The following is a 26,012-nucleotide window of genomic DNA, read 5'->3' as shown; positions in this document are numbered from 1 at the left end:
AATTATTGTTGGGAACTGCTTCAAAGCGGAGCCCTGTCGTCCGGGAAAGTTCTGAGACTTTCCTCGGCTGTAGCTAAACAAATGAGAAGCAGCAAGGCTCTGCGTGAGGGTTTTGAGTGCTGTCTGGGTCCCCGCCTTCTAAATCCAGTTGAGGACTATGTTGGGAACTGGGCTGACCCGCTGAACACCAGGGGCTTGAAGAAATTGGCGGAGCTCTCGTGTGTACGTCGGGGAGACACATTGGTTTTCTTTGTGCTTCTTTGGGAGTGTAAAGCGAGCCTTTCTCTAGTCCCTCGAAGAGGCAGAGGTATAGGCTTCGGTCCAGGGAGAGACCACAGAGAGAGGGGAAAGGCAGCGGTCCCATTTCTCTTCCTGTCTCTTCCTCCTCTTCGCCTGACTACAGACCCAGCATAGACACCAGTCTTCAAAAGCAATGGCTCTGGGATTCTGAATGGATTAATGTCTGCAGAATGGTCATCCCTAACGCTGAGCAGCAATGTAGAGGGAGCCAGGACAAGCCAGGCTGGAGAGAGCTCCCCCTCACCCCCCTTGACAGGGAGTGTGCTGCCCTGGGCTTGCAGTTTTTACCAGAACAGCCAGGACAGACAGGAGGCTGGGTGTGCACACAGCCAGAGCGCTGTAAATGCTGTGCCCAGAAACTGCATTCCAGAACTTGGCATGTCCAAGCTGCAGCTGGCAGAATCTTCATGTGAGGTTACATGGGATGCCTCCCTCCAGGCCAGGACAGTCCCACTTCTTCTCTACAGCAGAGAATTGGGGAGAAGATGAGCAGAAACCTATCCAACTGATCACATCGATGATGATGATGATGATGGTGGTGGTGGTAGTGATGATGATGATGATGGTGGTGGTGGTGATGGTAATGATGGTGGTGATGGCGATGATGGTGGTGATGGTGGTGAAGATGGTGAGGAGGGATGAGGAGGAAGACGATAATGATGGCAATGACAGCATTCCTCTAATAGTCTATAAGCATGCTCTCCTGCAGGTGTTTCTTCTCATAGTTCCTCAGCATAGATAAGCTCTTGAGCCGTTTAAATCTTTGTTTGGAGACGGAATCAGGAAGTCCTCAAGCAGTGTGGGATGTTTATCGGTGACTTTGGCCTCTACCCACAGACACGGAGAACACCTGCTGCTCCAACACAGCTAAGACAGTCAAAGACACCACGTAGGACTGTGTGGGTCACCTGTCCACAATGCAGTAGCCATCAGAGGGCTGTCCCAGAGTAGGTTGTATGTATTATCTTTGAAAATGCCCCTTCCATACCCAGGACCCCCTGAGATAGGAGCCATATTATTCCCTCTTAAGGTGGAGGAATTGAGTAATGCGTCTAAGATCACACCCCCATCAGGACATCATCTGGGTCTCTGTAGCTTCGATGCACGAGCCTTACAACGCTGTCCAGAACTCGGCCAAGACGCCACACGCTGGTTACACTACCAAGGCCAGAGGTGATGGTTGATTCTATGCATCTGTTGGAAAAGACCACAGGGTGACCAGAGATTCAGTCCAACATCCTTCTGAATACTTCCATAATTAGTGCCCTGAGGGCTAGATCAGTGTTTTAATTGGTGAAGCAAATAAGGCAGATTGCCCTCTGAATTGGAAGTGGGACTTGTCCACCCCACTGAAGGGCTGGGCATGGCAAAAATGCTAACCTTCCCAGAAGCAAGAGAAAATTCTCCCTCTCCCAACACTGGATTTTTTTTTTCTATTCAAATGTGGGATGTGAACTAAACATTGGCCCTTTGGGCATCTCATCAACTGCCTGCCAGACTAGATCTGCACAGTCTGCCTCCTGGGTCTCCTGCAGGGCCTGGAAACCCAGCTTGCAGGCTCACCCTTGGTCCCTGGGACTCAACAGCATCCAAAAAACCACTTCCTTGTAATAAAAGTATCTTTCTCCATAAATCTCTCCAGGGCATAATCCTGTATATCTGGCGCCCCTCGACTGAGGCAGCTTCTACACAGGGTGACCTGCTGTACCCTAGCATGTTCAACAGTGCTGTTTCACTTGTGTTCAGACCAACCTACCTCCAGGATCATTTACGAGTAAGAGCTTGGGCTAACGCTGCCAACACCTTCCTGTGCCATCAGCCATTTGAACACTTCTGGATGATTTCCTCGGAGGTGATCCTCCAGTTCCCCGATTCACTCTTCAGCCGTTGCATCCACTGGGCTTTGTAAATTCCAGGCACTGGCTCCTGTGTCCTTGTAGGCCAAGGCCTCATCTTTGTAACACCCACCTGCTCTTTCTTATTTCTATATGTGTCATGCCCGTAACTTCTTGATGAGTCTTTTTAAACAATCCATAATGTTCTTCCTTTAATCAAAACATATTTATTTAGCACAACTTCCCCCCCCCCAGTGTTATGCTTAATTTTTGATTTTTTTATTGGAACTTTTTTCATACAATATATTCTGGTCAGGCTTTCCTCCTGGCCAACACCTCCCAGATCTTCCATCTTCCCTGTCTCTCCTCCTCCCCCTCCCCCTCCTCCTCCCCCCCTCCTCCTCTCCCTCCTCTTCCTCTTCTCCCTCCTCTCTCTCTCTCTCTCTCTTTCTCTCTCCATTTATTATTATTGTGTGCATGTGTGCACATATAAGTGCCATGGTGTGTGTGTTCTGGGGGAGGGGAGTTCAAAGGATAACTTTCAAGAGTTGGTTCCTTCCTTCAATCATGTGAGTTCTGGGCATCGAACTCAGGTCTTCAGGCCTGGGTGCAGGTGCCTCACCCTTTGAGCCACCACACCAGGCCTGCACAAGAATTTTAAAAACTCTTTTCACAGTGCACCATTATGTCCATGGTCTCCCGATTGTTTACTTTTTAAATTACACTGGAGCTTGGCGAGAATTCGTTGGTTTGTTTTTGCCTCGTTGCTTGGCTCTTCTGGTTACTCCCTTTGCAGGGTTTCTTTCTTTCTTTCTTTTTTTTTTTTTTTTCTTTGCAGGGTTTCTTACCCCTGCCTTCTTTCTGAAGATGTCTAGTTCAGCGCCAAAGAGAGTCGTTCCAGAGCTTTTGTCCTCACAGGATTACTGAGGATGCCGGGTTCTAATCGTCCTGACTAGGTATCGAATCTTAAGCCTAGCCAGGGGTGGACAGAAGCATCTTCTACCCTATCTGTAAAGAGCCCCAAATGGTTTCCAGGCCTGCTCAGAGCATCCTCGTACTATAAGACAAGCTTCCCAGCTCCCCTGTCTCCAAGCCCAGCATGCTGGGACTGTCGGACCACCCTTCAGTTCTGTTCTGATCATGAATATGTTGTAGTTTTCCCTTTGCTTTTATGTTTTAAGTACATGATTAAAACACTCTCTATCATTTGTCTGCACTGATACAGGAGAGAAACTCAAGGCATGATTCTTGATGGAGTTCAGCATTCCCTACTGTCTCCCTTTTATCACTGTTTGGCAGTACCCCACCCCCATCTCCTTTCAGGGAAGAGTTGCCCAGTTATCTTGGCTTTACAAAGTGCTGTGATTGAGGAAATCAGAATGCTTAGCAATTAAAGGCAAGGGCTGAGCTGGACTTCCAGAGTTCAAACCTCACATCTACTGCTTGGTCACATAAATTTTGGGCCAAAGCTATTTAATGCCTTAAGTCCTAATAGCCCCATCTGAGACACATACCAATTGTGTGAACCTCCTAAGACTATCCAAAAGATTAAATGAAATAATCCACGTAAAATGCTCTCCCCACAGTTGCTGGCACACAGTCAGCCCTCAGTAAGTGCCCGCCATGATTACAGTAGTTGCTGCTGCTGGATTAGAATCAGACGCCCAACCTCAGAGAAGTAGTATTTTGTTGAAAGGCTCCAGCAGTCTAAGCAGCGGAGGAGAGAAATGCCAAGAAATTACTTCATCACAGGATTCTCCAGGCACTTGTAGACCATGGCGGCTGGTCCCGTAAGAATCTGAGCAGTGGTTTTGTTGTATATATATAGATGGTGAGAAGGCAGAGTCCAGGGTTGTTGCACACTTTCTGCCACGGGTACATGAACAGTCAAATGCAGGCAGTGTTCTCTGGGACAGACACTAAAAATGAAACTGCTTTTTTGAACACAGTATACGAAACAGCCCCAAGACAATTCTGGTTCCTCTATGGAAGTCAGAGTACTATTTTCCAGAGCCTGTGGAACTGTCAAAGCAGCAGCCATATTGGCCCAAAATGGTCATTATTTTGGCATTTTGAGACAGGGCTTTTCTAGATAGCTCTGGGTATAGCCTGGTACTCACCACGAAGCAAGGCTACCCTTAAACTCAAAACAATCCTGCCTGGATACCGAGTACTGGGATTACAGGGTGGAGCCACCATGTCTGGCATTAGTCATGACTTTACACTCTGAGCACATTAGATGGTATTATAGGTGCTCCTCAGTGGACAGTGGGGTGACATCTCTACAACCCATTACACTGTGAGGATATACTAAGTCAGGTTGAGATGACTTCGCACTGTACAAGCATGAAGATCTGAGTTCAGATCCCTAGCACATAATTCTGGCCCAGGGAAGGAGGACACTAGGGGCTTTCCAACCACCCAGTATAGCTAATTGGTGAGCTCCACCTCAAAACACAAGGTGGAGAGCAATATAGTAAAATACACATATGCATACAAGCACGCGTACCTGCACATACTTGCTCATGTGCACACAAAACAAAAGAAGAAAAAATCCTAAGTCAAAATATGCAGAACGCACCTAACAGTCTTCCAGCTTAGCCCGGCCTGCCGTACACCTACTCAGAACACCCATGGGAACCCACAGTTAGGCAGACCATCTAGTGTAAGTCTACAAGCGATTGGGACGGCTGTTCCTGGTTGTCAACTTGACTGCACCTGGAATGAACTACAATCCAGAAATAGAGGGCACATCTGTGATCCAGATCTTGAAGCTGCAAGACACAGGCTTCTAACCCTGATCTTGACAAGAAGATCTTGAGGTATAGTGGCCATGAAAAGCTTAGGCCCAGGCAAGGTGGTACACACCTTTAATCCTAGGCGACTGAGGCAAGCCGATCTCTGAGTTCAAGGTCAGCCTGGGACAACACAAGTTCCAGATCAAGTGTGGGTACACACCTTTAATCTGGGCCACCCCTGCTGCTGGAGGCCTACGTAAGGACATTGAAAGAAAGAAGACTCACTCTTCTTTGCTGCTTGCACTAACTGGCCAGCACATCTGTTGAACCTACTTCTTCAGAAGTCCAGCTGAAACACCCAGCCTCGTGGGACTGAGCAACTACTGGATTCTTGGACTTCCCATTCACATTGACCTTTGTTGGGTTAGTTGGACTTCAGACTGTAAGCCATTACAGTACATTCCCTTATTATATAGAGACATTGCAGAAATTCTGTGACTCCAGAGAACCCTGACTAACACAGCAATGAAGGGCAGAATAGCACACCTGATGTATTAACGTCTGTACTGAGCGCATAAAACAGAACAGCTGCAGGGGTATACCTTGATGTCAGCATGAGGTCAAAGCCAATCACAGTCCTTGAAGGGCGGGACAAGTAGAGATGTCTTCATTTTCTTTGGTAACAGGTTTGTAGACTGTGGTGTTTGTGTGAGATGTCCCCTGTAGTACTGGTGTTTTAATACTTGGTTCCTAGTTGCTCACTGTTTGGGGAGCTTAAGGAGGGTGGCCTTGGAAGAAGTGTATTGCTAGGGGTGGGCTTTGAGGTTTTAAAAGCCTCCGGCTACCCTCAACATGCTCTCTGTTACCGATCTGTGGTTTAAGATGTGACTTCTCAACTACTGCTTCAGCCACCTGCTGCCTCCACTCTGCCACCCTGGACTCTAATGCTCTGAAATTGTAAGCTCAAAATAAACTCTTCCTTAGAAGTTGCCTTGGTCATGGTGTCTGATCACAGAAATAAAAAATAGCTAATCGTTTTCTTTGTAACAAGTTTGCAGACTAAAAGGAATTTGCCAAAATGTATACTTTTACTGTCTGCCAAATGCGAAATAAATTAGTAAAGTTTTTTTGTCTGTTTGGACAAGAAATTTACCAACTTCGGGTTTATGTTTTGTGCAATTTCATGAAACTTTTCCTAGAAACCAGTAAGATTTGGGGAGCAGCAGAAGCTGGACCAAGCTCACCTGATCAACTCAGCTACTCTCCAGGCCCAGATCCAGGCTTGGGGTTGGTCTGCCTCACCATCTGTCCTATCTGCTAGCTGCAGGGACATGTGAAGGAGCTGGTCCTGCAGAACCAGAGCTACAGGATCACCACAACTCAGCCAACAGTCGGATATCTGAGTCTCGGCAATGGTCCAGTGTTGACGTTCTGTCAGAAACCAGAGACTTTGAACCGGAACAATGACTGTTTGCAGTGACTCTGTTTGCTGAGGGAGCAAATCAGAGAGAGATGGTTCCAGTGTCTTAGTTCTGAAGGAATCAAGAATGAAGTTGAAGCCTTTTTGAAGAAGGTAGGATTTGTAGATGAAACTGAAGCTTCCAGAGCAGACTCTGGAGAAAGGCACTTTCTGGGAACCCAATGCCAGGTGACCATAGAAGAAGCAAGCGGGTTGGCTTTACAGTTTCCAGTGCCACCGTGAGAGACGGGAAAGAGAGGCAGATGGGGAAACACATGGTTGCTGGGTGGCACCAACAGGGAGGTGTGCAGCGGCCTGGAACTTGAGCTTCAACTCAGCACCAAACACAGTACCCAGTCACATGATCACAGCAGCTCTGGCCGATGACAGCCTGTCCAAGATGAAGAACAGTTCATTTCCTGGATCAAAAAACCTCCATGGTCCATACTGCCCCTGGAGGCCACTTTGGTAGCCATGCTCCTACAATAGCTTGGAACCCTGTTGATGCCCCTGGCCCAAGTTACCACCAAAGGCCAGACAGATGTCCTTGGTCTGGGCTGCTGTCTGAGGTCATGGTGATGTCTGGGCCAGTGTTGCCACACCGAGAGCCATTTCTGGGTTCCTGGTCCTATTGGAGCTGGGGTCTATGTTGATGTCTGTGGCACATGTTACAATGAAAGCCCATGTGGATGCCAGTGATCCCTGCTGCAGCCTGGGGTCTTGATATGAGCAGCCTGCCCTACCTGAGGCCATGTTGAGGTCTGGGCCAGTGCTGTCACTGAGGGCTATGATGGTGTCCCCCTCCATGCAGTGACAGTGGGCCATGTTGATGTCTCTGATTAGTACTGCCACCAGAGACCATGCAGAAGTCTTTGGCGTGTGCTGATATTGAAGACCATGTGGAAGTCTATGATGCATGCTCTCACAGACTGTAAAGGGCAAGGAAGCTTCTTTGCAGTGTTATCGATGCCTGCAGACTTGCAGTTGAGAAAGAGGGATGTAGAAGTCTTCTGTGACAACCCCTACCTCCACCCCACTCTCCCAAAAGTAACAGCCTAGACAGAAAGCCACTGAAGAGAACTCTTTAAAATTGTGTTAAGGATGCTGACATGTAGCTCTCTACAGTTGATGGGTTCGGGGCGGGGTGCAGGTGGGGAAGGTCTCAGTTTTTTTTAAGCAGATGGACACCAAGAGTTTGACCATGCTCCAGGGACTTAAATGAGTCTTGGTTTCTTCTTCTTCTTCTTCTTCTTCTTCTTCTTCTTCTTCTTCTTCTTCTTCTTCTTCTTCTTCTTCTTCTTCTTCTTCTTCTTCTTCTTCTTCTTCCTCCTCCTCCTCCTCCTCCTCCTCTTCTTCTTCTTCATCCTCTTCCTCCTCCTCCTCTTCTCCTCCTCTTCCTTTTCTTCTCCTCCTCCTCTTCCTCCTCCTCCTCCTCCTCCTCCTCCTCCTTCTTCTTTTTTATTTTGCAGGGGAAGGTCACAAGGGTGAGGAGGGGAGATCTGGGAAGTGAATATGCTTGGGGTTCATGATGTGAGATTCTTAAATGATCAATGGCAGTATTATGAAAAGCCAAAAGCATCGGTAATTAAATCTTTACATATCCATAGTTAGGAAGAAAGCAGTAGAACGCCGTGCTTTTACATTTTTTTTTATTTGGGCACTGTGAGAAAGCACAGTTGGGTTTGGAGAGATGACACTGGTTAGGAGTGCTTATTGCTCTGCAGAGGACCCTGGTTCAGTTCCCAGCACCCACATGGCAGCTGCAAGCTCTGTTACAGTTCCAGGGTATCTGACACCCCATCCTCTTCTTGCCCCAACAGGCTTCTGCACACACACACACACACACACACACACACACACACACACACACGAAGAAAGGAAGGAAGGAAGGAAGGAAGGAAGGAAGGAAGGAAGAAAGAAAGAAAGAAAGAAAGAAAGAAAGAATGAAAGGTAATTTTTAAGTGTGATTGTTGGCTATGAGATAAGAAAACCAGTTCTGCTATATGAGAAACCACAATGCACATCTTTTAACAAAATGGTCCCCTCTTGTTCACCTATAAGACCTTTAGCTGTAAGCTCTGAACTGGGAAATGTAATACTGTTTAGTCTACAGGCCAACTAAAAGACTGAAGGTAGTGTGGCTAAGGTGCAGAAACTGCCATTTTTGACTAAAGGGTCCTCAATAGACACGATTTTTGATTGACTCAGAAGTAGTTAACTAACTCTGCTGAGCACCAGTCAGTGGTTGTGGACGGATGTGTATACCTAGGCTACTTCCTGTGCCATAGTAACTCCCCATGGAGTTTGTGCCAGCCAGAAGTAATCGGCCAACCCAGTGGGGATGTTAAACATAACACTGACATATTGGTAGCTGAGCCAGTCTGGGTAGACAGGAAGCCCATGTCGCTCCTGGTGAAAGTGGTTAAATAGCATGCGTGAGCATGCGCAGTGTGGACCTTAGCCTATGGAGCTGCACGACGGGGCTTCTCCATATACAACTTTGAATATGGCAGAAGATTAGCCAAACACAGAAAAGAACTTATCTTCTACGATGACAGCAATCCACCGGCTTTACCCGGAAAACTTGACGCATATTACTCTGACGTCAGAGATTCGGACCGTCCTCATCTTTCTCTGGGTTGTCTCAGGAAGACACCCGGAACCAAGTTCCTGACTCAGGCAAGATTCCACTGAGCACAGGAGCTTCGTGGAAGAGCAGGCAGCTCAGCTCCTGGGTAGGAAGATGTCCAGAACACACCTCAGATATGGCAAATGTGTTCCGCTGTTACCTGAGCTCTGACCACGGAACTCTGGACTGTGGAAGCTCTGGACTGTGGAACTACACACACATAGCAACTGCTGTGGCAAAAGACATGGGAGAGCCTGGCCATTCCACGTTTTAAAAATGTTCTTTCCATTGAAAAGTTATAACCTCCTCCCTCTCTATACCCCAATTTCCAAATAAAATAAAACTTCATTATTGTTTCCATTAAAAAATAAATAAATAAAAAATAAGGACTTACTGAGTCTCCCTGGAACTGGGCTTTAACCGCTGCGTGAGCTTTCAGGTTCCCCCTCTGCTACGCTCAATGTGGATTGTTTTTTAAAAATTACAATTTGATGTCCTTTTTAGTAGATATTTTAATCTATTTATGCAACACTGGGCCTCTGGCAAGTAGGCAAGCATTCTACCACTCAGCTACACACATACACATACACACACACACACCACATACACACCACACACACACACACACACACACACACACACACACCCCTATTTGAAATCCTTTCTAATCAAGTTATGGTATTTTTTGCCTGCAATCAAAAGAATATAATGAGGTGGAAAGCAATTTTAAAAGATGCCTGAAGTCAACCTTGAGTCTCCACATGCAGGCAATTGCACACATGAGAGCCCAGCACACACGTATACACATTCATACTCTCTCTCTCTCTCTCTCTCTCTCTCTCTCTCTCTCTCTCTCACACACACACACACACACACACACACACATGCAGGAACACACACACACACAAAATAATACAGTGATGTCTGAAGTCACATGCTGGCATTAGTAGGACTGTTTCTTTTCTTTTTTCAATTAACATTTTTAACTAGCATATAATAGAATGGGTTCTGTTATAATATTTTACACTGGTTATGATATGCATCACTGTACTTTGTTCTTTAAAAACATCATTTTAAAAGATTTTGTGGGTTTGGGTGTTTGGCTACATGTAGGCATGTACAACACATGTGTGTTTGGTGCATGGGGAGGCCAGAATAGAACATCTGATCCCATGGAACTGGTGGAAAGCCACTGTATGGGGTGCTGGGAACTTAACCCAGGTCCTCTGGAAGGGCAGCAAGTGTTCTTAACTGTGGAGCCACCTCTCCAGCCCCCGGCACTTCATTCTTCTTTTCGCCTCTGAACAGCCTTGCCCCCTCCCTTGCTTTCCCTCTGGCTGACCATCAACATTCTATATCATACCATATCATATATCATATATCATATATCATATATCATATATCATATATCATATATCGTATATCGTATATCGTATATCATATATCGTATATCATATATCGTATATCGTATATCGTATATCATATATCATATATCATATATCATATATCATATATCATATATCAATCATATATCAATCATATATCAATCATATATCAATCATATATCAATCATATATCACATATCACATATCACATATCACATATCACATATCACATATCATATCATGGGAAGATAATACCACACCACACCACACATACACACAGTTAAATTTAGATTCTGTATATGAGAGAAACAGCTATTGTAATTGTTATTTTTAATCATCTAAATTCTTAGAAAACATAGTCACAATAGTCAGTGTTAAAGTCAATGTTGTAAGTTAAACAAATACTGTCCCCATACAGATATGCAGAACTACAGTTCACAGTCACAGGCAGATCGCCAATGGCTGCTCCTGCAGTACGCTTATGTTGCCCATCTAGAGACGTTACCGGGGACGATGCAAATGGACGAGTGCCTCAACATGCACAGATTTGGGATTGACTTGACTGCAGCGAGAACAGAATGAAGAGAGGACAGACACGCAGAAACCTACAGAAATGCTGGAATCTGGTGGGCTATGCGCTGTGACAGAGATGCAGCAACACTGACCAGAAACGCAATGTGTTTATTTCACACATCTGAATGGAGGGGGCAGATTTGCTGTGTCTGGCTGAGCCAGGAGGGCAGGTTTAGCTCCTCTCCGGAGAGATTGTCAGCCTCTGGTTGCAGTCATCTGGTGGGAGAAGCTGTGGTTGGTAGTTTCTGCACACACCGTCAGAATCTGCTCGGGCACCACAGAAAGGCTTTATTATTTTCTGAGTCTGGCTCTGGAAAAGCGTTGTCACTTCTCTGAGTCAGAAGCACTCAGGTCCTTGACATGGCCGAGCTCATATCAACAATATACACTCACACAGATGAGCCCTCACAGATGAGCCACAGGTACACACGAGGCTACGGAAGCCATTTGCACTAAAAATAGTGTTGTATTCAGGCCCCACTTGGGAGCCACTACATAAGTTTTGTTCTTTCCCCAACCTTCCATTCCAGCCCCCAAATCCCAGGCTCCTGGCAGTTAGATGCTCGGCACCATGGTTTGGATAAAGAATGTGTCTCTTGCCTTGGGCATCTGAACACCTGGTTCTCAGTTGTGTTCTTTGGGAAGTTTTCGAGGTACAGGTTCGCTGGAAGGGCATCACTGTGGGTGGGTAGCCTTTGAGATTAGAAGCCTGGAGCCACTCCCAGGTCACCCTCACTGCTTTTGCTCCTAGCTGAGGATGTTTGCCCCCAGCGCCCTGTTCCTGCTGTGCCTGTCATCATGCATTCCTCTTCCCCTGGAACTGTGAGCCCAAATAAACTCTTCCCTCTATAGGATGTTTTTGCCAATGGCATTTGATCACTGTATCAGAAAACTAACAACCCCAGAGTAATTGCAAGCCATCAGAGACTGGTCCAATAAAGAGCAGTCATGGATTAGAGGGACTGGGGAAGGGAAATTAGAACCCTCCTTAAGGCTGGTTCAGGCTGGCCTCCCTTCCCTCAGATAGCTTCTCCCACAGGAAGAGACACTCACATGTTCTGACATTGTTCTTTCCCTCCATCTTTCTCAAAAATTTTTGGATAGTCAGATGTTCAGACCAAGAAATTCCAAGTATCGACTGATTGTTTAAATGTGGTGCATATCCATGTGGTGTGTGTGTGTGTGTGTGTGTCCGTCCCTTGAACATCACATTGGGTCCTGATCTGGGTCCCCACACATGCTGAGCACATGCTACAGTCCTGAGCCACACCCCCAGTCCCGATGGAATCTTAAGAATCTAGGGGTTGTTTATATTTGGCAGAACATTCTTGGAAAGTTACCAGGGAAAGAAACCATAGCAGCCTCTCATGCTGAACAGCGATGGCTGAAGGAATCGGGAATGGATCTAAATGGAAGGGAAATGAGTTGAGTCGTGTGTTGATCACGTCCAGTCTGAGAGAGTCTTCACAGACGAGATTCTTGAAGGATCCTGGGATGCTATCACACGAGATTTAGAGCAGGACTTGAAACCAGTCACTGCAAGCCTTAGTATACAAGGAGGTAACCTTGTGAAGACAGAGGAGACCAGCTGCACACCAAGCAACAATGATTGTCAGTACCTAGAAGAGGCAGAAAGCATCTCCCCTCACAACCCTTGAAGGAAAGCTCCTTTACCGGTCTAACCTCCAGACCATTTAAGAAACAGGCCATTTCAGACACTTTGTTATGGTGAAGTAGGAAAGTCATAGAGGGGAGTTGAATTCCCACTCAGATGTGGAGGAGGGCTTAAGAAAGAGGCAAAGCCAAAGGCCGTTAGTCACACTGACCTCTGCAGACCCCACTAATGCCTGCCTCACTCCCCAAGACCACAAGTTAAACACTTCCAAGACAGGAAAGTCTCCACGTTCCAATACGACTGATTTTAACTTTGCAGTTTTTCTAACCCCAAATCAATCCTTAGAGATCCCCCTGATGACTGCTTGTCCCTCCCAATGTACATATCAAATCTCACACAAGAAGAGACCTCCTGTGTTCTTTCTCTCCTCCCTTCATCCCTTCCCTTCATCTCTCTCACCACAAGTTTCCTTCCCGTGAGCATCCAAACTCCTCACCCCTTGGACACGCCCATTTCTTTCCTTTTTTTTTTCTTTTCCCACTTTTCATGTGTATGCATATGCACGTTTGCACGTGTTTGAGTACCCACATGTTTGTGTACACGAGTGCACATGTGCGTACATACCTATGGAGGACATTAGAAGCCATCCTCAAATGCTCTCTCGCCTTACTCAGTGACATAAGCGCTTTAATCAAACCCAAAACTTTCTGACGTGGCTAGTCTCCTAACTAGCTAGCTCTGGAGATCTCGCCCCTCCTGAGGCTGGAATTGAAGGTAGCCACCAGGAATTAGGTTCTGGTAACCCAAACTCCAGTCCCTAGGCTTGCTTGGTGTGTGCTTGATAACTAAGCCATCCCTAGCCTGTGTTCATTCTACTCCAGGCATGGCTTGACCTCCATGGGGTGAGAAGGGGTGGGGGCGGGGTTTGAGCCATTCCACTTCCCCTGAGACTCACGGTGGCCTGCATGTATATGAGCAGAGTGCCCTGAGGGTTCTGCACTAGTAACTTTTCCTATTGCTTCCCCGAAATTCTCACACCAAATCACCTTAAAGAAGGAAAGGTTGGTTCTGACTCGTACTTCAACGGTGTTGTCCATTAGGAAGGGAGGCAAGGTGGCAGGAGCTTGAGGCGGACGGTCACATGCAGCCAGGGAGCAGAGGTGATGGGTCCCTGCCCAGCTTGCTCTCTCCTTCTTTAGTCCCCACCCACCCCCACCCATGGAATGCCTCTCTCACCAAGGCTGCATCTTTCTGCCTCCATCAACCATCCAGAAAACACTTCACAGACTTACACAGAGATTGGTCTTCCAGGTGATTCTAGAGCCCAGGATGCTGACGATCAGGATTAACCAGCATGGAATCCATCCAGTTCCCAGAGGCAGCTAGCTTAGCAATCGTGGGACTCTGCCATTTAGGCAGAAGACAGCCTAGAGTGGAATCCCCCAGGGTAGGCAGGGAGAGTGAAAGGACCAGACCAGGGTTCCAGGGCTCCATGACAACTTGGGACTAGAAGGGTATTGTTTTATGCTCACCAAAGGAGAAGAGAGACCCCCTAATTCCCCTAGAAGGGGAATAAAAATTTAATTGAAATAAGTCTGAAATCATTTATACAGTTTGGAATCTTCTCAAACAGGTGCTTGGATAGAGAAAATATAATAGTGTTGATGCTAAGCCCCGTCTTAACCAAGACCAGACTCTGTAATTGCCAGAGAGTCTTTCCCCCTAACCCTGTATGTGTCCTTAAACAGGGAAAAGTAAGTCCTTGGCGATGGGCACCAATAGTCACCTGGCATTCATCCACAGTGAGCTCTCCAGTGAGGCTTCTGTTCACTCATGGTGTTTCCTACCGAGTTGTGTTTTGTTTGGTGCAGGCCGGATTAGAGGGTAGTGGAGATCCTTGTTGGCTCAGCTCTTCGGTCTCCGTTTGCCTGCTGTTTGTGGCGACTGTCCTTGCCAATGGCTTTTATACAGTTTGGGGGGGGGGCAGGGGAATGGATTATAAACGCAGTGGCAGGGAGCCATGGGATGAGCTATGCTGGATCCTGTCGGTCCGTTTCAACAGTGGTGTTGATTCCTGTCTTCATCGCCGCGTCCGCTTACCAAGTGGAATCTAGTTCTGATTCCCTCCGGCGCCTGACCTGGGGATGCAGAGAGACAAAGACAGAGACATAGCTCTCATCAATCCATGTGGAAATAAAAAAAGATCAGGCTGCCCAGGCCCTGAGGACCCTAGGAAAATGACAGAAATAAGCGTCGTTTTGTGCATCTGGTTTTCTAGAGGTGGGGGGTGCGGGTGGAGATAAAGCCTTAAGTCTTTAATAAGGCTAGAAATTAAACTGGGATTAACAGCAAGATGAAGCATCTCCAAGAAACTGCACAAGGACACACCTGCTTGGGGCTTTTTGGCCTGGTTTCCAGAACATTCTCTATTATTTTAACTCCAGCTTTTCCCTGGTTGAAAAATTAGTCATTGCCCATCGGTTCCAGGTTCACAGCCCGTTCTGCAGATGGGCTCCGCTTGCTTCCAGGGGGTGCCGCTTCAAAAGCCGCCATTCTGGGCTGGTTCCAGTTTCTGCAGTTTCACCAGCCTTGACCTGTTAACTGAGGAGGCTTCTCACAGAAGGTGAGCGAGGACCCACACAAGCCCTGGGCTGGTGGGAGAGGTGCAAAGCGGAAGGGTGAACACTGTGCTTCGATTTTCTCAAAGTTTCTGAAGCCGGAAGTCCAAGAGCAGGGTCCAAGTGAGGTGGATTTCATTCTGAGACCTCTTGGTTACATACGCTACCTTTTCACTGGAGGGACAGCGGGCAGGAGAAGGGAGGGGGAGGGAGAGAGGGAGGGAGGGAGCGGGTACACAAGAGAGGCTGAATTTACATCTCTTCTCTCAAGGGTGCTGAGAAGGTTGTTACCAGGACTGTCTGTACTCTGTGGCCTCATTTTAACCTGAACTCTTGCTTCTCCAAGCACTAGAGGCCGCAGCTTCTCTGTAAGGAATTCTTACTCAAACATCTAGTTCACAGCAGGCAGTGAGTTGGAGTAGGACTTAAAAGCAAGTTTAGGTCCATCATAGAAAAGCAAACATTCTGGCTACATCTAGTGCCTAGCTGATAAAACCGAGGCACTGCCAGACCGGGTGGCCTATCTCTGCAATCCCATTAATTGGGAAACTGAAGCAGGAGGCTGAAGACCAGCCTGGATTACACAGCAAGACCTTGGCTCAAAAAAAAAAAAAAAAAAAAAAAAAAAAAAAAAAAAAAACAGAAACGACAATCCCCAAACCCAGCACCTGATGAAACACATAAATATCATATCGTAGATCGTGTATTATTTTTTATATTTGGCATGGTTTTATTTTATAATAGAGATAACACTAAAAACATAGACTTGCTATCATCTATCAAGAGTAGGCAAATAAATAAATAAATAAATAAATAAATAAATAAATAAATAAATAAATAAATAAGAAATAGTAAGCCTGGGCCAGAAAGATGGCTCAGCGGGTAAAGGTGCTTACAAGCCTGAGGTCCCCTTCCCCTGGGAGCCACGTGGTGGAGGAAGAGAACTGACCCCTGCAAGTTGTCATCTGACCTTCACGTGTGCGCTGTGATCTGTGGATAAAAAATAAAAGAAAGAAATAAGCAACAACAAAGAAAGAACAGGAGACGCGGGAGAAGGGGGATTAGCCTCTTCCTTACTGGTTGTCTAATGTGGAGTCAGTCTTGAAGCCAACAGCAAACATGAGCTCTGACAGGATGTGCTTGTGTGTGCGTATGTGTGTGTGTGTGTGTGCGCGCACGAACGCACATATATACATATATAATATATGATATATATCATACACTATATTATATGTCATATATAGATATATACATATATCTATGATCGTAACAAAAGTAATCAATGATAAAGAGGCTATCTGAGAATGGGGGGACATGGTTAAAGTCTAAGGAAGGACAGCTGGGAGGGGCTGGAAGGAGGAACACACACATACACACAATCTGTAAAACAAATGAAAATTATCGATTGTGATAAAATCCAATGGGCAATGTCTTTCTCATTGTTGTTGATACCTGTTATGATTTTATTTTCTTTTTCTGTCTTCTTTCTTGTTTGTTTGTTTGTAGGAGAAAGGATCTTAGCACTGGAGCAGCCTCGAATGGCCTGGAACTCTCTATGTAGACCAGGCTGTCCAGGCCAACCTTGAATTTGTAGAGATCTCCTGACTGGGATTAAGGGCCTGTACCACCTTACACAGCTTTATTCTGATTCTCTGAGCAGTCTTTTCCTGATCTCAATAAAGAAAACATTCTCCTTTGTGTTCAGCACTCAAATTCAAATCGACTTATGTGTGTTTCGAGTAGATGTCCAGGTTACCTTTTTCTATACTGATATCCAGTTTTGTTTTGTTTTTTTTCGGAGCTGGGGACCGAACCCAGGTCCTTGCGCTTGCTAGGCAAGCGCTCTACCACTGAGCTAAATCCCCAACCCAGATATCCAGTTTTTTACATCACTTTCTTGACACTCACTAACATATGAATTATTTTTCTTTCTAAGTTAGATCGATTTTGCATTTTTGTCACAAGTCGATCTCTGTGTTGTTCAGTATATTACATAGTTCTATTTTAATCTTCATTCCTATTTTATTTGTAAATAAATAGTAAGCACCTATGTATGTATGTGGAATTGGGCATCAGATCATCAGACCCCCTGGAATGCGAGTTAAAGACCACTGTGAACTTTCTGACATGACTCAGCAACCCACACTCAGATTCTCTGCAATAACAGCAGGTGACCTCAAACACCTTAATCAGTTTTTGATAAGTCTTTTTAAATTTTAAAAGAGACCTTTTTCATGCGATATATTCTGATTATGGTCACCCCTCTACCCAGATTCTCTCAGCTCCTCCCCACCTGTTTTCCCATCTGGATCCATACCCGTTCTGTCTCTCAAAACAAACAGGTATCAGTGTAATAATAATAATAATAATAATAATAATAATAATAATAAACAAAAGCAAGTTGGAATAGGACAAAACAAAACAAGGAACACATATTTGAACACAGAGAACACATTTGAACACACAGGAATTCCATAAACACACAAACCCTGAAGCTATAATGTAGATTATCTGTGAGGTTAAAAAACAAAATCAAAATCAAAAAAATATTCCTGATGTGACATTATGAGAAAAAGAACCTTTAAAGATGCCGTTGAGCTCAATGCATTATGGAGCCCAGAACTCACAGTGGACTGGGCCCTCCCCTGTTGATCACTAACTGAGAAAATGCCTTAAGCTGGGTCTCATGGAGGCATTTCCTCAGCTGAAGCTCCTTCCTCTCTGATAATCATAACGTGTGTCAAGTTGACAACAAACAGCCCATATATCGGTTCATCATCCATTTTTGCAAAACGTCCTGTCAGGATTGGACATGAAATGGTACTGAACCTACAAACCAATGTGAGGAAAGTTGAAATCTTAATGTTCTCAGCTTTCCAGTGCATGAGCACAGTGTGTCTTCTCGTTCATTTAAGACATTTTTTTTTAAAGATTTACTTTATTCATTATATATAAGCATATCGTGGCTGTCTTCAGAGGGCATCAGATCCCATTACAGGTGGTTGTGAGTCACCATGTGGTTGCTGGGATTTGAACTCAGGACCTCTGGAAGAGCAGTCAGTGCTCTTAACCACTGAGCCACCTCTCCAGCCCTTAAGACATATTTTTAATGAATCTAATGGTAGTTTTAACATGTTGGCGTCAGCCAACTTGATTTAAATAATTCCTCATTAAGACTCTTCCCAGAGGATTCTAGATTGTGGCGAGTCGACATTTAAAACTAACCAGCACACCAGACTGAAACCAAGTTTTTCTACTGATGTAACAGATCATATGATCTGCAAGTAAATCAAACAAGATCTCTGCAAACTACCGAGGAGGGGCTTGCATCCCACTTGATGAGCACTGTGGTACATACACAGTCACCAATCACAGCAGCCCCGTGTGGCGGGAAAGCTGGCAGACAGCGTGCAGACGAAAAGATGCAGGTGGAGAACCGGAAGTTGGCTGTGGTGCCGGGGCCTGGGCATTTACTTGAGTAGACTGGGTTAGGCATTTCCCCCTACCTCTCACAGAAACATCCAGTCAGATAGTCTCTGAGGTACTGTGACACAGCAAGAAGGAGTCGTAAGGCTGGTGGAAGACAGACTACGTCTGGCTGTTGACAAGTGGAGCTCTGAAGCAAAAGCCACGGGTGTGGGCTGGTGGAGACAAGCTCTGCAGAGAGGAAACTGCAAGACCCGCAGAAGGGCTGAGACGGCAAGAAGTGGGACAGGGGCTGGGGAAACCAGCAGCTGATGAAAGTGGTCAGTAGGGAAGTCATTGGGGGGTGTCGGGGGAGGGGTGAGGGCTGCAAGGCATCCCACACCCAGCCCAGCCCTGTTACTTCTAAGACAGGAAGGGAAAGAAGAGACACAAGAAGGCAAAAGGCCAAACTGCAGAATGGCTGTGAAGAACCCTCGATGTCTTAGGTAAGGTTTTGGCATTTTGTGGTTAATGTGGAGGGATTCGTGGTTTAGCCAGAGGAATGAGAAGTGGAACATAATCATATTTGCATCCCACAGATGGGACAGATACTTCGGTGGCATGGATGACAGTTGTGGCTGACATACTAAGAGAGGGGTGGAAGACAGCTAGATGGTCAGAAGACAAAGTAGGAGGACAGACCAGGCAAACGGAGATATAGGGTTGCCTCTGTTTCTTTTTCCATTCCTAGGCTTGAACACCCTGACAAAAGCAACATGAGGGAGAAAGTGCTTGCTTTAACTCACAGGTACCGTCCATCATAGCTGGGGCATTAAAGGTGAAGGAACTGGAGCAGAGGTCACGTCTTACCCACGAGTAGCAGCAGTGCACTCTTGGCTCGATTTCTTTACATCATACAGTTCCCCTCCCTGGGAACCGTCCTGCTCACAGTTGAAAACAGGTCTTCCCACATCAACGAACACACTTAAGGCAGCAAAGACAATCCCTCACACTCCCGGAGGCCGATCTTAACCAGAATAATCCCCACAGGTTTGCCCAGATGCCTGTCTGCCCAGTGATTCTCTCACATTGACTGTTCATTAGACATCACATATGATATAGACAGGTGGTTATGAATAACAGGGGGCTGTAAATCAAATGATAGCTTAGTTGGATAGATTATAGATAACAAATTGATAGCTCACAGTGAAGATGGTGCCAGAGAGCCATACAGAAGGACCCACGAGACAAGGATAAGATGGGAGGCGATGGGAGTTTTCCTGCTACTCTACAGATAGATACCTTCGGGCAGTTAGTCCTTGCCGACCCCACACAGTGACCACAGGCTGGAGGAAAGGCATCCCTGACACCTTTCCAAGACTCAAGCCTCCGTCCTAGTCCTGCCCTATTGCTGACATCCCTTCCTGGAAACAAGAGGGCTTTCTTTCCTGAAGTCTAGTCTCAGTCTCCCCTGGTCCCCTCATTGTGACTGCCTGAGAGATGGCTAGGAGGGGACAAATCCCACAGGAAAGTGCCACCTTGTCCATAAAGGCAGTGGCTGGAAAAGCTAAGCCCTTGCTTCCAACTCCAAGCCACCAGGGAGAAAGGATCGAGGTTAAGGTGGGGACTTGGGCATCTCGGTAGCCAAGCGTCTGCCCCACCTTCCTCCTGCTCTCGTGGCTACTTCTCACTGACTAGCAGTCCACAGGCTCTTGGCAAAAACAAAACGGGTAACACAGCCACCACTGGGGTGGGGGAGATTAAAGCCTGAACAGAGCCACACCTCAGATCGACCGCTTCCTACAAGAGGTGCAGTGCTGAGTGGCCAGGGCGCCCCATGGATGACTCACAGAAGAGGTGAAGGTTGCATGCAGGCAGAGACAAGTTTTATGCTGCCCCTCAAATCAGACTCCAATCCTCCCTTCTTGCCCTCCATTTCCCTTTTGTATCAAGAGACCTGGGCTAAGTTCCTAGGTCTCTGCGCTAAGTAACACGCATGCACGACTCTGGGTGCTAACTGCATGAATTCCCCTACCAGCACCGCTTCCCAACCTGACAGTTCCGCTGCAGTCATTCACGCTGTGCAATCAGCTGTTAAACCATCCCACATGCTCATTTAAACTCGAATTGCTGCCCAATAACACATTAGACTGCCGCATTTACAAATCTATGCCAGGTATTTAGAAATTTAGACGATACAGAACGCACCGTGGAAGCCTCACTGGGGGCCGGTTTAAATTACTTAAGCCTATTTAAGTCAGTCAGCGATTCTTTACACATACTCCTGTTCTCCTGTCTATCCTCCATCAAAACTAATATACGTGCGTGGTTTTTTCCACTCTATTAAACCAATAATCTTCAGGATAGTTCTAAATCGGCAGTTGTCTCAATATGGGTCTTTTTTTTTTTAACTAATCCCTGCTGAATTAATTCTTGCTTCCTTTTGAGACAGATGCAGATAAATGGGGAGTAGGGGGCCCTCTCTGCAGTTTCCATGATAAATAGTAACTTCTAACCAATGATTTGTACATAGCAGGAAGGAAGGAAAAAAATGTTTTCTTTGAATGAGGGTAAGACCTAAGAGATGTACATGGTGCAATCACGTGCCACCTGTCATGGCTAGCTTTAACTGTCACCATGACACAGCCTAGAGTCATCTGAGAAGGGAGTCTCAACTGAGGCGTGTCCAGGATCAGATGGGCTTGTGGGCATATCTGTCGACAATAGTCTTGATTGTTAATTGATGAAGGAGGGACCATGTGGGAGGAGTCATCCTCTGGTCATCACCACCCCCTGCTCTCCCCTACCCCCTCAAACATGCTATGTAAAAAGACTAGCTAAGCACGAGCCTGTGAGGGAGCCAGAAAACAGTGTCCTCCGTGATTTCCACGCATGTTTTTCCTTGAGTTTTGACACTGACTTCCTTCAATGGTTGACTGTGATCTGGAGGTGTCAGTCAGCCAGACAGCCCTTTCCTCCTGGAGGTTGCTTTGGGTCAGGGAGTTTTATCTCTTTGATTGATTGATTTTGGAACTGAGGAGTAAACCCAGGGCTTTGCACCTGCTAGGCAAGCCCTCTACCACTGAGCTAAATCCCCAACCCCAGGGCCTAGGATGTTATCAGTCTATTTCCAGGATTCTGATAATGGGACTGCTGGTCTGGGTACCACATTGGATAGCAAGGTTCTAGATGCCAGGAGTATCCAACTGAGGTGGTTTGAGTGAGAGTGGCCCCCACAGGCTCACATGTTCGAATGTTTGGTTCCCAGTTGGTGGAACTGCTTGGGAAGGATTAGGAGGTGTGGCCTTGATGGAGGAGGTGTGTCACTGCGGATGGGCTTCGAGGTTTCAAAAAGCCCACGCCAACCTCAGGTAACTCTCTGTGTGTCCTTCCCTGAGCATGGGGTTTGGAGGGCAGTAGTGGATGTCCTTCAGTGTCAGAAGCTGTTGGTGGCCTCGTCCCCCAGAGCTGCTTCTCATTGTTTTCCTGCCAGACACGATCTTGACTTTGCTTTTGTTGATCCTGGTCACCTAGGTGTTTCAGCAAAGGCTGGGACCCTTGGGCGTGTGCCACCAGGAACTCTGGTGCTTCTGTGCTGTTCTGTGTTCCTTGCCAGTGACTGGTTCCAGAATAGTTGATGGATGGCTCCTAGGCAGCTCAATTCTATAGGCAATAGGACAGGAAGGCACTGGCTGAGGGGCTTCGAGGAGGAGTCCCCTGCTCATGAAAAGAAACACCAGGGAGGAGGCAAGGGGTGGCTCAGTGGGTAAAGACCTTGTCCTACGAGCATGAGGAACTGAGTTCAATCCCCAACACACACATAAAGAGCCAGACATAGTGACATACTCATGTAACCCTGGTGCTGGGAGGCAGGAACAAAAGGATCTCTGGAGCTGACAGGCCAGCCAGTCTAGTCAAGTAGGTAAGTCATGGCTGGGTCAGTGAGAGACCTGATCTCGGAATGTGGAGATGGGCACAGTGGGGTACATCTTTAATCCAAGCACTCAAGAGGCAGAGGCAGGTATGGAACTCTGTGAGTTTGAGGGCAGCCTTGTCTACATAAGCAAATTCCAGGCTAGCCTGGGTTACAAAACAAACTGGGAACTCAGACAGAGGTTAATCTCTGGCCTCCTTGTGTGCCCATACATACATGACTATGCATCGTGGTGGGGTTGGGGTACGTAGGTGTCTGTCTGCCTACAACATCATCTGTTTGGATGAGACACAGGAATGAGAACTGCCACCCTGACAGCAGACAGAAGATTAATGTGGCTCAGGAAGACAGTGGAGACAAAGAAACACAAGTGGCAAAGTAAAAAGACCAAGCACCCTACCTCCCCATCTCTTCAAGAAGAAAGTGCCCTGTGGGTTAAATGGGCTGGGTGGGAATCGCAAATCACCACCTTAACACATGGTGTGCTTCACAGGTACTCTGAGATTCACTAACTTGCATTCAAGTGCACGGGCTTAGGGGACTCTCTGGGCAGTGTGCCCATGGTCCTCCTGTGAACCACCTCCTGTACAAACAGGTATTTTCCAGCTGGAAAGGTTTCAGGACATGTGTGGTTGTCGTCCATTGGTTTGCTTTATCGAAGGTTTTAGGGCAAAATTTTCTAGGAAATATTTACCAAACCAACTCAAAAACTTCCATTTCGTTTTACCTTTTATAAACGCCTTACCAGAGTGGCATTGAGGGGCAGGCGATGAGATTGGGCTGGTGCTCTTCCTGAACAGTGACCATGCAGCAGAAGTCACAGGTCTGCCTCACAGGCGCTGTTGCTGCGATACAGTTCCTACAAGCTTTTCCTTTACAATGTGATGCTTTGATTTGAGAAGTTCATATGCCCAAGTGTGCAATATATTTTGACCATATACCTCCCGACCCTCCAACTCCTCCTAGGTTCCCAAGGAGTTCGATTTGTACTGCTTATATATTCTTGGATGTGAGACCACACCCTGGAGCAATGTCTACCCACCAGGGACCATACCCTTAAAGATGACTTCCTCCCAGGAGCCATCAGCTGCCAATAGCTCCCCAGTTAGGGGCGGGGTCTCACAAGCTCCTCCCCTCCTCCGTGCTGGACCATTGACTGGCTGGATCTAGTATGGACATCCACCACAACTGTGAGTTCCCGAGTGCAGCCGCCCAGTCGTGTCCAAAAGCCACTGTTCCCACTCCAGGCTTCCTCAACCTCTGGCCCAAACAGTCTTTCCGTCCTTGTGATGGTCTCTGAGCTGTGAAGGAGAAGGTGTGATAGAAGTGTCCCATTTGTCACTGGCCACTCCCCCAACTCTTACACTGCACTTTGACCACTTTCCACCCTGAAGAAACAGGGGCACAGAAAGTCTGAGTTGCTTGCCCAAAGTCACGCTGTTTATGTCACAGACCACTCAACTTAAAACCTGAGCAGTTGGCGCCTACCATTTGTGCTCTACGGTTACACTGTGGTTAGACACACTGTAGTATCCCCAGCGGAAGAACGCAGTGCAGCCTCTACCGGATGGTCAGGAAAGAGTTCAGGAAGTAGTCAAGTTGGCTCAGGACTCAGCCCGTGGTACCGGTCTACTATCAGCCCATCAGTGCATGCTAGTGAATAGTCCAAACGTTTCTCACAGCCCAGAGGCTCTACTTCTGCCCTCTGTTCCACCCCTGCGCCCTGCCCCCACCCCGGGAGCTGGACGCCCCTGCTTCTCTGGCCTCTCCATCCCATCACACCTTTGCAGCTCTTCGCCTCTCCTGTCCTTTAGCTCTGAGTCAGCATTTTCTCCACCTCCTCAGACAGATGGAACAGACACAGACACCCCTCACTCACCACCTCTTGCTTCTAGATAATTTCTGTTTGTGCTCCAAGCATCTCTTTAGAGGGTCCTGTGCTGTCAGTCTAAATTGCTTTCTCCCCTTGCTGGCCCTCTCTTGTTATTTCCTGGGATCCTACGGGCCCAGTGTGGAGCTTACAACACAACTTTCTTCCACCCACCCACATGGGTACCCAGGATGGGACTCAGGTCATCAGGCTTGGCAGTGAGTGCTTTTATCCACCATCATGCACACACCCGCGGGCACACACAGCCCCATCACCCCCCCACATTTTTTGCACATGTAGGTACACTCGTACAGCCACTCACGCACACATGCATGCACACACGTGCATACCTTGTCGTCCTCCTCCTGCATTTTTGCTCATGCATGCCACATGCATGTACACACACACACACACCCGCACACACATGTGCATGCATAGGCACATCGTCCCCCCACATCTTTGCTGTGACATTTATCAGAATTTATCGCTTTATGTGGTTATGTGCTTGGCCTCTGTCCTCCCCACGGACAGGGTCAGCTCCGTATGTGTGGAACCGTGGCTGCTGTCGCCACCGTATCTGCAATGACAGGTGCATCATAGCAATAGTGAAATAGTCACAGGAAGGAAGAAGGAAGGGAAAAAAGAAGCTGAGGGGAAGGAAAGACAGAATGAAGGTGGGGAAGGAAAGCCAGGCAAGGGAGCAAGGAAGTGAGGGAGAAGAAAAGGAAGGGGAGGAGGAAGTGGAGGCACCCATGAGTTTCCAGCCACAGGGAGGTTTTTCTGATAGAAACTTCCTCCCCTGGGCAGCCTGAACGGACAAATGAGACCTTTCTTGGACAGCTTGCTCTTGTGCTGTCTGGCTCCCTCCTCCTCCCAACATTCTTTCTTCTTATTTCTTTCTTCTTTTTAATGTTTATAAAAACCTGATGATTCAATAAAAGCAGTGTTTAAAAATTAAATTATCCTTCAAATCTAAAGTGAAGCATGTGCGCTTTGGATATGGTTTCCATTGCTGGTGCCCTGGGCCAGCCAGATACATACAGTTTCTGTTGCTGGACAGAGGGCCACAGGCGCCCCCAGTCCCCCATGCCTTCACCTTCTCAAACATTTGAATGGACCCCTCAACCCTCTGTGTCCTGACGTGGCCTCACTCACTAAACCACAGAGCTAGACATTCCAATCCTAGAAACACCAGCTAGGCAAGTACATGGATTTTCCTCTTGGGGTTAAGTGCCTATAAAGTCATATTGTGGATTCAAGAGATTCCCACTCAAATGGTTTGTTTGTTTGTAAGTGACTTAAGAAAGAACTGGAAATATCTGTGCAAGTAGTGAACTAATTTACACTGAGAACCAGTAAAGTATGAAAGCGCTGGGGAAACAGCAAAGCTCACTGAACTTGGTGTTTAAGAATAAACACGGTTGGGGCTGGGGTTGGGGCTCTATGACAAAGGCACTTGTTCTGTAAGAATGACTGGACAAGCTTCATTCAGGACCCAGGAGCCCACATAAAAAGGCAGATGGAACCTTGCAAGGTCTGTAATCCCAGCACACCCCTCTAGGAGGATAAGGGGCAGAGACAAGAGAGTCCCCAGCTGGTCTTACACAGAGGTGAAGAGACCCTGCCCCAAATGAGATGGGAAGGGGAGGTA

The 26,012-nt window shown here is 46.9% G+C and overlaps 1 long non-coding RNA gene across 2 annotated transcripts; it reads right to left on the bottom strand.

The window, feature by feature from the left end:
• Window positions 1–14,084: 14,084 nt before the first annotated feature.
• LOC108352305 (uncharacterized) lies at window positions 14,085–16,142 on the bottom strand. Of its 2 annotated transcripts, none has more exons than XR_015633285.1 (2): window positions 16,049–16,142; window positions 14,085–14,672 (listed from the first exon to the last, which is right to left on the bottom strand). It is a non-coding gene; the product is annotated as an uncharacterized LOC108352305 (long non-coding RNA). The 2 variants fall into 2 exon arrangements; XR_015633284.1 differs by lacking the exon at window positions 16,049–16,142 and adding an exon at window positions 14,923–15,326.
• Between the last annotated feature and the right edge of the window lie 9,870 nt (window positions 16,143–26,012).

The sequence above is a fragment of the Rattus norvegicus genome, chromosome 11 (genome assembly GCF_021556685.1).
Source record: "Rattus norvegicus strain SHRSP/BbbUtx chromosome 11, alternate assembly SHRSP_T2T, whole genome shotgun sequence".
NCBI classification, from domain to species: Eukaryota; Metazoa; Chordata; class Mammalia; order Rodentia; family Muridae; genus Rattus; species Rattus norvegicus.
The sequence above is the reverse complement of the archived record's forward strand: the minus strand, read 5'-3'. Positions and strand labels throughout refer to the sequence as shown.